This window comes from Phyllopteryx taeniolatus, unplaced genomic scaffold (assembly GCF_024500385.1).
Source record: "Phyllopteryx taeniolatus isolate TA_2022b unplaced genomic scaffold, UOR_Ptae_1.2 contig_35, whole genome shotgun sequence".
Classification (NCBI taxonomy): Eukaryota; Metazoa; Chordata; class Actinopteri; order Syngnathiformes; family Syngnathidae; genus Phyllopteryx; species Phyllopteryx taeniolatus.
This window is the reverse complement of record NW_026903283.1, coordinates 29,407-39,208: the sequence shown is the minus strand read 5'-3', so window position 1 is coordinate 39,208 and position 9,802 is coordinate 29,407.

Genomic DNA, 9,802 nt, shown 5'->3' with positions numbered 1-9,802 from the left:
AGCGCTAAAAAGTCCTGCCAAAATCACATCGGTCGTCATGTTACAATTTAGTCAAAGGCCTACTACTGGAGCGAAACCGAGAGCTTTGACGCTCGCCGTTCGGCCCCACGACCTCCGAGAGGCTTGGAAGAGGCCTCCCCTGAAAGCTGGATTCCCACCGATCGTTTGTTTCAAATCTTAGCCCACTAGCTCAAAAGCAAGCGCTAAAAAGTCCTGCCAAAATCACATCGGTCGTCATGTTACAATTTAGTCAAAGGCCTACTACTGGAGCGAAACCGAGAGCTTTGACGCTCGCCGTTCGGCCCCACGACCTCCGAGAGGCTTGGAAGAGGCCTCCCCTGAAAGCTGGATTCCCACCGATCGTTTGTTTCAAATCTTAGCCCACTAGCTCAAAAGCAAGCGCTAAAAAGTCCTGCCAAAATCACATAGGTCGTCATGTTACAATTTAGTCAAAGGCCTACTACTGGAGCGAAACCGAGAGCTTTGACGCTCGCCGTTCGGCCCCACGACCTCCGAGAGGCTTGGAAGAGGCCTCCCCTGAAAGCTGGATTCCCACCGATCGTTTGTTTCAAATCTTAGCCCACTAGCTCAAAAGCAAGCGCTAAAAAGTCCTGCCAAAATCACATCGGTCGTCATGTTACAATTTAGTCAAAGGCCTACTACTGGAGCGAAACCGAGAGCTTTGACGCTCGCCGTTCGGCCCCACGACCTCCGAGAGGCTTGGAAGAGGCCTCCCCTGAAAGCTGGATTCCCACCGATCGTTTGTTTCAAATCTTAGCCCACTAGCTCAAAAGCAAGCGCTAAAAAGTCCTGCCAAAATCACATCGGTCGTCATGTTACAATTTAGTCAAAGGCCTACTACTGGAGCGAAACCGAGAGCTTTGACGCTCGCCGTTCGGCCCCACGACCTCCGAGAGGCTTGGAAGAGGCCTCCCCTGAAAGCTGGATTCCCACCGATCGTTTGTTTCAAATCTTAGCCCACTAGCTCAAAAGCAAGCGCTAAAAAGTCCTGCCAAAATCACATCGGTCGTCATGTTACAATTTAGTCAAAGGCCTACTACTGGAGCGAAACCGAGAGCTTTGACGCTCGCCGTTCGGCCCCACGACCTCCGAGAGGCTTGGAAGAGGCCTCCCCTGAAAGCTGGATTCCCACCGATCGTTTGTTTCAAATCTTAGCCCACTAGCTCAAAAGCAAGCGCTAAAAAGTCCTGCCAAAATCACATAGGTCGTCATGTTACAATTTAGTCAAAGGCCTACTACTGGAGCGAAACCGAGAGCTTTGACGCTCGCCGTTCGGCCCCACGACCTCCGAGAGGCTTGGAAGAGGCCTCCCCTGAAAGCTGGATTCCCACCGATCGTTTGTTTCAAATCTTAGCCCACTAGCTCAAAAGCAAGCGCTAAAAAGTCCTGCCAAAATCACATCGGTCGTCATGTTACAATTTAGTCAAAGGCCTACTACTGGAGCGAAACCGAGAGCTTTGACGCTCGCCGTTCGGCCCCACGACCTCCGAGAGGCTTGGAAGAGGCCTCCCCTGAAAGCTGGATTCCCACCGATCGTTTGTTTCAAATCTTAGCCCACTAGCTCAAAAGCAAGCGCTAAAAAGTCCTGCCAAAATCACATCGGTCGTCATGTTACAATTTAGTCAAAGGCCTACTACTGGAGCGAAACCGAGAGCTTTGACGCTCGCCGTTCGGCCCCACGACCTCCGAGAGGCTTGGAAGAGGCCTCCCCTGAAAGCTGGATTCCCACCGATCGTTTGTTTCAAATCTTAGCCCACTAGCTCAAAAGCAAGCGCTAAAAAGTCCTGCCAAAATCACATCGGTCGTCATGTTACAATTTAGTCAAAGGCCTACTACTGGAGCGAAACCGAGAGCTTTGACGCTCGCCGTTCGGCCCCACGACCTCCGAGAGGCTTGGAAGAGGCCTCCCCTGAAAGCTGGATTCCCACCGATCGTTTGTTTCAAATCTTAGCCCACTAGCTCAAAAGCAAGCGCTAAAAAGTCCTGCCAAAATCACATCGGTCGTCATGTTACAATTTAGTCAAAGGCCTACTACTGGAGCGAAACCGAGAGCTTTGACGCTCGCCGTTCGGCCCCACGACCTCCGAGAGGCTTGGAAGAGGCCTCCCCTGAAAGCTGGATTCCCACCGATCGTTTGTTTCAAATCTTAGCCCACTAGCTCAAAAGCAAGCGCTAAAAAGTCCTGCCAAAATCACATCGGTCGTCATGTTACAATTTAGTCAAAGGCCTACTACTGGAGCGAAACCGAGAGCTTTGACGCTCGCCGTTCGGCCCCACGACCTCCGAGAGGCTTGGAAGAGGCCTCCCCTGAAAGCTGGATTCCCACCGATCGTTTGTTTCAAATCTTAGCCCACTAGCTCAAAAGCAAGCGCTAAAAAGTCCTGCCAAAATCACATCGGTCGTCATGTTACAATTTAGTCAAAGGCCTACTACTGGAGCGAAACCGAGAGCTTTGACGCTCGCCGTTCGGCCCCACGACCTCCGAGAGGCTTGGAAGAGGCCTCCCCTGAAAGCTGGATTCCCACCGATCGTTTGTTTCAAATCTTAGCCCACTAGCTCAAAAGCAAGCGCTAAAAAGTCCTGCCAAAATCACATAGGTCGTCATGTTACAATTTAGTCAAAGGCCTACTACTGGAGCGAAACCGAGAGCTTTGACGCTCGCCGTTCGGCCCCACGACCTCCGAGAGGCTTGGAAGAGGCCTCCCCTGAAAGCTGGATTCCCACCGATCGTTTGTTTCAAATCTTAGCCCACTAGCTCAAAAGCAAGCGCTAAAAAGTCCTGCCAAAATCACATCGGTCGTCATGTTACAATTTAGTCAAAGGCCTACTACTGGAGCGAAACCGAGAGCTTTGACGCTCGCCGTTCGGCCCCACGACCTCCGAGAGGCTTGGAAGAGGCCTCCCCTGAAAGCTGGATTCCCACCGATCGTTTGTTTCAAATCTTAGCCCACTAGCTCAAAAGCAAGCGCTAAAAAGTCCTGCCAAAATCACATCGGTCGTCATGTTACAATTTAGTCAAAGGCCTACTACTGGAGCGAAACCGAGAGCTTTGACGCTCGCCGTTCGGCCCCACGACCTCCGAGAGGCTTGGAAGAGGCCTCCCCTGAAAGCTGGATTCCCACCGATCGTTTGTTTCAAATCTTAGCCCACTAGCTCAAAAGCAAGCGCTAAAAAGTCCTGCCAAAATCACATCGGTCGTCATGTTACAATTTAGTCAAAGGCCTACTACTGGAGCGAAACCGAGAGCTTTGACGCTCGCCGTTCGGCCCCACGACCTCCGAGAGGCTTGGAAGAGGCCTCCCCTGAAAGCTGGATTCCCACCGATCGTTTGTTTCAAATCTTAGCCCACTAGCTCAAAAGCAAGCGCTAAAAAGTCCTGCCAAAATCACATCGGTCGTCATGTTACAATTTAGTCAAAGGCCTACTACTGGAGCGAAACCGAGAGCTTTGACGCTCGCCGTTCGGCCCCACGACCTCCGAGAGGCTTGGAAGAGGCCTCCCCTGAAAGCTGGATTCCCACCGATCGTTTGTTTCAAATCTTAGCCCACTAGCTCAAAAGCAAGCGCTAAAAAGTCCTGCCAAAATCACATAGGTCGTCATGTTACAATTTAGTCAAAGGCCTACTACTGGAGCGAAACCGAGAGCTTTGACGCTCGCCGTTCGGCCCCACGACCTCCGAGAGGCTTGGAAGAGGCCTCCCCTGAAAGCTGGATTCCCACCGATCGTTTGTTTCAAATCTTAGCCCACTAGCTCAAAAGCAAGCGCTAAAAAGTCCTGCCAAAATCACATAGGTCGTCATGTTACAATTTAGTCAAAGGCCTACTACTGGAGCGAAACCGAGAGCTTTGACGCTCGCCGTTCGGCCCCACGACCTCCGAGAGGCTTGGAAGAGGCCTCCCCTGAAAGCTGGATTCCCACCGATCGTTTGTTTCAAATCTTAGCCCACTAGCTCAAAAGCAAGCGCTAAAAAGTCCTGCCAAAATCACATCGGTCGTCATGTTACAATTTAGTCAAAGGCCTACTACTGGAGCGAAACCGAGAGCTTTGACGCTCGCCGTTCGGCCCCACGACCTCCGAGAGGCTTGGAAGAGGCCTCCCCTGAAAGCTGGATTCCCACCGATCGTTTGTTTCAAATCTTAGCCCACTAGCTCAAAAGCAAGCGCTAAAAAGTCCTGCCAAAATCACATAGGTCGTCATGTTACAATTTAGTCAAAGGCCTACTACTGGAGCGAAACCGAGAGCTTTGACGCTCGCCGTTCGGCCCCACGACCTCCGAGAGGCTTGGAAGAGGCCTCCCCTGAAAGCTGGATTCCCACCGATCGTTTGTTTCAAATCTTAGCCCACTAGCTCAAAAGCAAGCGCTAAAAAGTCCTGCCAAAATCACATCGGTCGTCATGTTACAATTTAGTCAAAGGCCTACTACTGGAGCGAAACCGAGAGCTTTGACGCTCGCCGTTCGGCCCCACGACCTCCGAGAGGCTTGGAAGAGGCCTCCCCTGAAAGCTGGATTCCCACCGATCGTTTGTTTCAAATCTTAGCCCACTAGCTCAAAAGCAAGCGCTAAAAAGTCCTGCCAAAATCACATAGGTCGTCATGTTACAATTTAGTCAAAGGCCTACTACTGGAGCGAAACCGAGAGCTTTGACGCTCGCCGTTCGGCCCCACGACCTCCGAGAGGCTTGGAAGAGGCCTCCCCTGAAAGCTGGATTCCCACCGATCGTTTGTTTCAAATCTTAGCCCACTAGCTCAAAAGCAAGCGCTAAAAAGTCCTGCCAAAATCACATCGGTCGTCATGTTACAATTTAGTCAAAGGCCTACTACTGGAGCGAAACCGAGAGCTTTGACGCTCGCCGTTCGGCCCCACGACCTCCGAGAGGCTTGGAAGAGGCCTCCCCTGAAAGCTGGATTCCCACCGATCGTTTGTTTCAAATCTTAGCCCACTAGCTCAAAAGCAAGCGCTAAAAAGTCCTGCCAAAATCACATAGGTCGTCATGTTACAATTTAGTCAAAGGCCTACTACTGGAGCGAAACCGAGAGCTTTGACGCTCGCCGTTCGGCCCCACGACCTCCGAGAGGCTTGGAAGAGGCCTCCCCTGAAAGCTGGATTCCCACCGATCGTTTGTTTCAAATCTTAGCCCACTAGCTCAAAAGCAAGCGCTAAAAAGTCCTGCCAAAATCACATAGGTCGTCATGTTACAATTTAGTCAAAGGCCTACTACTGGAGCGAAACCGAGAGCTTTGACGCTCGCCGTTCGGCCCCACGACCTCCGAGAGGCTTGGAAGAGGCCTCCCCTGAAAGCTGGATTCCCACCGATCGTTTGTTTCAAATCTTAGCCCACTAGCTCAAAAGCAAGCGCTAAAAAGTCCTGCCAAAATCACATAGGTCGTCATGTTACAATTTAGTCAAAGGCCTACTACTGGAGCGAAACCGAGAGCTTTGACGCTCGCCGTTCGGCCCCACGACCTCCGAGAGGCTTGGAAGAGGCCTCCCCTGAAAGCTGGATTCCCACCGATCGTTTGTTTCAAATCTTAGCCCACTAGCTCAAAAGCAAGCGCTAAAAAGTCCTGCCAAAATCACATCGGTCGTCATGTTACAATTTAGTCAAAGGCCTACTACTGGAGCGAAACCGAGAGCTTTGACGCTCGCCGTTCGGCCCCACGACCTCCGAGAGGCTTGGAAGAGGCCTCCCCTGAAAGCTGGATTCCCACCGATCGTTTGTTTCAAATCTTAGCCCACTAGCTCAAAAGCAAGCGCTAAAAAGTCCTGCCAAAATCACATCGGTCGTCATGTTACAATTTAGTCAAAGGCCTACTACTGGAGCGAAACCGAGAGCTTTGACGCTCGCCGTTCGGCCCCACGACCTCCGAGAGGCTTGGAAGAGGCCTCCCCTGAAAGCTGGATTCCCACCGATCGTTTGTTTCAAATCTTAGCCCACTAGCTCAAAAGCAAGCGCTAAAAAGTCCTGCCAAAATCACATAGGTCGTCATGTTACAATTTAGTCAAAGGCCTACTACTGGAGCGAAACCGAGAGCTTTGACGCTCGCCGTTCGGCCCCACGACCTCCGAGAGGCTTGGAAGAGGCCTCCCCTGAAAGCTGGATTCCCACCGATCGTTTGTTTCAAATCTTAGCCCACTAGCTCAAAAGCAAGCGCTAAAAAGTCCTGCCAAAATCACATCGGTCGTCATGTTACAATTTAGTCAAAGGCCTACTACTGGAGCGAAACCGAGAGCTTTGACGCTCGCCGTTCGGCCCCACGACCTCCGAGAGGCTTGGAAGAGGCCTCCCCTGAAAGCTGGATTCCCACCGATCGTTTGTTTCAAATCTTAGCCCACTAGCTCAAAAGCAAGCGCTAAAAAGTCCTGCCAAAATCACATAGGTCGTCATGTTACAATTTAGTCAAAGGCCTACTACTGGAGCGAAACCGAGAGCTTTGACGCTCGCCGTTCGGCCCCACGACCTCCGAGAGGCTTGGAAGAGGCCTCCCCTGAAAGCTGGATTCCCACCGATCGTTTGTTTCAAATCTTAGCCCACTAGCTCAAAAGCAAGCGCTAAAAAGTCCTGCCAAAATCACATCGGTCGTCATGTTACAATTTAGTCAAAGGCCTACTACTGGAGCGAAACCGAGAGCTTTGACGCTCGCCGTTCGGCCCCACGACCTCCGAGAGGCTTGGAAGAGGCCTCCCCTGAAAGCTGGATTCCCACCGATCGTTTGTTTCAAATCTTAGCCCACTAGCTCAAAAGCAAGCGCTAAAAAGTCCTGCCAAAATCACATCGGTCGTCATGTTACAATTTAGTCAAAGGCCTACTACTGGAGCGAAACCGAGAGCTTTGACGCTCGCCGTTCGGCCCCACGACCTCCGAGAGGCTTGGAAGAGGCCTCCCCTGAAAGCTGGATTCCCACCGATCGTTTGTTTCAAATCTTAGCCCACTAGCTCAAAAGCAAGCGCTAAAAAGTCCTGCCAAAATCACATCGGTCGTCATGTTACAATTTAGTCAAAGGCCTACTACTGGAGCGAAACCGAGAGCTTTGACGCTCGCCGTTCGGCCCCACGACCTCCGAGAGGCTTGGAAGAGGCCTCCCCTGAAAGCTGGATTCCCACCGATCGTTTGTTTCAAATCTTAGCCCACTAGCTCAAAAGCAAGCGCTAAAAAGTCCTGCCAAAATCACATAGGTCGTCATGTTACAATTTAGTCAAAGGCCTACTACTGGAGCGAAACCGAGAGCTTTGACGCTCGCCGTTCGGCCCCACGACCTCCGAGAGGCTTGGAAGAGGCCTCCCCTGAAAGCTGGATTCCCACCGATCGTTTGTTTCAAATCTTAGCCCACTAGCTCAAAAGCAAGCGCTAAAAAGTCCTGCCAAAATCACATAGGTCGTCATGTTACAATTTAGTCAAAGGCCTACTACTGGAGCGAAACCGAGAGCTTTGACGCTCGCCGTTCGGCCCCACGACCTCCGAGAGGCTTGGAAGAGGCCTCCCCTGAAAGCTGGATTCCCACCGATCGTTTGTTTCAAATCTTAGCCCACTAGCTCAAAAGCAAGCGCTAAAAAGTCCTGCCAAAATCACATAGGTCGTCATGTTACAATTTAGTCAAAGGCCTACTACTGGAGCGAAACCGAGAGCTTTGACGCTCGCCGTTCGGCCCCACGACCTCCGAGAGGCTTGGAAGAGGCCTCCCCTGAAAGCTGGATTCCCACCGATCGTTTGTTTCAAATCTTAGCCCACTAGCTCAAAAGCAAGCGCTAAAAAGTCCTGCCAAAATCACATCGGTCGTCATGTTACAATTTAGTCAAAGGCCTACTACTGGAGCGAAACCGAGAGCTTTGACGCTCGCCGTTCGGCCCCACGACCTCCGAGAGGCTTGGAAGAGGCCTCCCCTGAAAGCTGGATTCCCACCGATCGTTTGTTTCAAATCTTAGCCCACTAGCTCAAAAGCAAGCGCTAAAAAGTCCTGCCAAAATCACATCGGTCGTCATGTTACAATTTAGTCAAAGGCCTACTACTGGAGCGAAACCGAGAGCTTTGACGCTCGCCGTTCGGCCCCACGACCTCCGAGAGGCTTGGAAGAGGCCTCCCCTGAAAGCTGGATTCCCACCGATCGTTTGTTTCAAATCTTAGCCCACTAGCTCAAAAGCAAGCGCTAAAAAGTCCTGCCAAAATCACATCGGTCGTCATGTTACAATTTAGTCAAAGGCCTACTACTGGAGCGAAACCGAGAGCTTTGACGCTCGCCGTTCGGCCCCACGACCTCCGAGAGGCTTGGAAGAGGCCTCCCCTGAAAGCTGGATTCCCACCGATCGTTTGTTTCAAATCTTAGCCCACTAGCTCAAAAGCAAGCGCTAAAAAGTCCTGCCAAAATCACATAGGTCGTCATGTTACAATTTAGTCAAAGGCCTACTACTGGAGCGAAACCGAGAGCTTTGACGCTCGCCGTTCGGCCCCACGACCTCCGAGAGGCTTGGAAGAGGCCTCCCCTGAAAGCTGGATTCCCACCGATCGTTTGTTTCAAATCTTAGCCCACTAGCTCAAAAGCAAGCGCTAAAAAGTCCTGCCAAAATCACATCGGTCGTCATGTTACAATTTAGTCAAAGGCCTACTACTGGAGCGAAACCGAGAGCTTTGACGCTCGCCGTTCGGCCCCACGACCTCCGAGAGGCTTGGAAGAGGCCTCCCCTGAAAGCTGGATTCCCACCGATCGTTTGTTTCAAATCTTAGCCCACTAGCTCAAAAGCAAGCGCTAAAAAGTCCTGCCAAAATCACATAGGTCGTCATGTTACAATTTAGTCAAAGGCCTACTACTGGAGCGAAACCGAGAGCTTTGACGCTCGCCGTTCGGCCCCACGACCTCCGAGAGGCTTGGAAGAGGCCTCCCCTGAAAGCTGGATTCCCACCGATCGTTTGTTTCAAATCTTAGCCCACTAGCTCAAAAGCAAGCGCTAAAAAGTCCTGCCAAAATCACATCGGTCGTCATGTTACAATTTAGTCAAAGGCCTACTACTGGAGCGAAACCGAGAGCTTTGACGCTCGCCGTTCGGCCCCACGACCTCCGAGAGGCTTGGAAGAGGCCTCCCCTGAAAGCTGGATTCCCACCGATCGTTTGTTTCAAATCTTAGCCCACTAGCTCAAAAGCAAGCGCTAAAAAGTCCTGCCAAAATCACATAGGTCGTCATGTTACAATTTAGTCAAAGGCCTACTACTGGAGCGAAACCGAGAGCTTTGACGCTCGCCGTTCGGCCCCACGACCTCCGAGAGGCTTGGAAGAGGCCTCCCCTGAAAGCTGGATTCCCACCGATCGTTTGTTTCAAATCTTAGCCCACTAGCTCAAAAGCAAGCGCTAAAAAGTCCTGCCAAAATCACATAGGTCGTCATGTTACAATTTAGTCAAAGGCCTACTACTGGAGCGAAACCGAGAGCTTTGACGCTCGCCGTTCGGCCCCACGACCTCCGAGAGGCTTGGAAGAGGCCTCCCCTGAAAGCTGGATTCCCACCGATCGTTTGTTTCAAATCTTAGCCCACTAGCTCAAAAGCAAGCGCTAAAAAGTCCTGCCAAAATCACATAGGTCGTCATGTTACAATTTAGTCAAAGGCCTACTACTGGAGCGAAACCGAGAGCTTTGACGCTCGCCGTTCGGCCCCACGACCTCCGAGAGGCTTGGAAGAGGCCTCCCCTGAAAGCTGGATTCCCACCGATCGTTTGTTTCAAATCTTAGCCCACTAGCTCAAAAGCAAGCGCTAAAAAGTCCTGCCAAAATCACATCGGTCGTCATGTTACAATTTAG